We start from the raw sequence: 1380 nt of genomic DNA, 5'->3' as shown, positions 1-1380 counted from the left end.
TAGTCTAAAACTAGCATGTGTGTTCTCTCTGCACTACAACTATGCTTTCATTTTTATAGCATGGTGCTTTTAGCTTCACTGAATATGGGACAAAACTGAACCGAGAATCAGAATGAGGGTTTTCATGTTGTGAAACTGTTTGTATTATGCATCAAATTCACTGGCATTATCCCAGATTTACACAGGGGAAACTGGCAGCAGCATTCGGCTCCAAGAGCTTAAATAAACTAGGTTGCTTGCTGCTTTAAATTCACCCAAACAACTCTGTGTTCTAGATCAATGGTTTTCAACCTTTTGAATTGTAAATGTGGGTATTCATGTACTTTTGATTCATCATAGTCATCTTTCATGGACCCCTAAGACATAGTCTGCGGGCCCCCGGGGGTCTGTGGATCACAAGTTGAAAGCCACTGTTCTAGATAAAGAGCCTGCTCCTGTGAAACTCAGTTTGCTTTTTGCTATTGGCATTACTAGAAATGGCAAGGTGGCAAGGCTGTTATTTTGAAGACTGAAATGACCCAATATTTACAACTCATATTCCCAACTCTTGTTTTCCAAGCAAACAGGAGCTTCTCATGGCACCACTTGAGTGGAAGTCAACTACAGGCTATAGGATGTGGTGGGCCAGCAGCAGGTATATATAACATAACAGGGAGGCCAAATGAGCCAGATGGAAGCCTAATGGGCAAACAAAAAGGTAAGACTGTATTTTTTTATTTGAATCTACAGGGGCTTGTTTAACAGTTGATTCTCTGCCAGACAACTCACTGTACCTCTAAAAAAATTGCCCTACTCTACAAAGTCATCTGAAATATCCCTGGATTACAGTCAACTTAATATCATACATACCTGCTTCTTCAGAGCATTCTCTGTGGCTCAGCATAGTAGCAGGAACATAACTTTTAACAGTTAGTTCAACCTTAGGGTAATTGCTGGTCCCACGAGGCCTCCCAGAGAGTAAAAGATTTTGTTGTAATTTGAATACGACAGAAAACAATATGACAGAGGAAAATAAAACACTGTAACAGGCTTATATTTATCAGGGTGAAAAAGATTATCTCAAAAGCTGGCAGTTAAAAAAATTAATACATGGTATAAAAATAGTATCAACTCTCCATTCCAGCTCTGTATAAATCCATATATATACAGCATCTCTGATGCAGAAGTTGACTCTTCAAAACAATGCCAATGGGCACAAATAGTAAAATAGCTTCCTATTGTAGCACATAATTCTAAAGATGCTCATTTTAGCTAAAACCAGAATAATGTAACTGAACAGGCTACTTGGTGGGGTTATATGCAAGACAGCCATCCAACCGGCACATCATGGCACATCACGATGAGACACATGCTGGGATGGGATGGGCTCCACCTTTCCCC

Source organism: Gavialis gangeticus, unplaced genomic scaffold (genome assembly GCF_001723915.1).
Source record: "Gavialis gangeticus isolate Ggan-Ray unplaced genomic scaffold, GavGan_comp1, whole genome shotgun sequence".
Lineage (NCBI taxonomy): Eukaryota > Metazoa > Chordata > Crocodylia > Gavialidae > Gavialis > Gavialis gangeticus.
Note: the sequence above shows the minus strand (reverse complement) of the source record.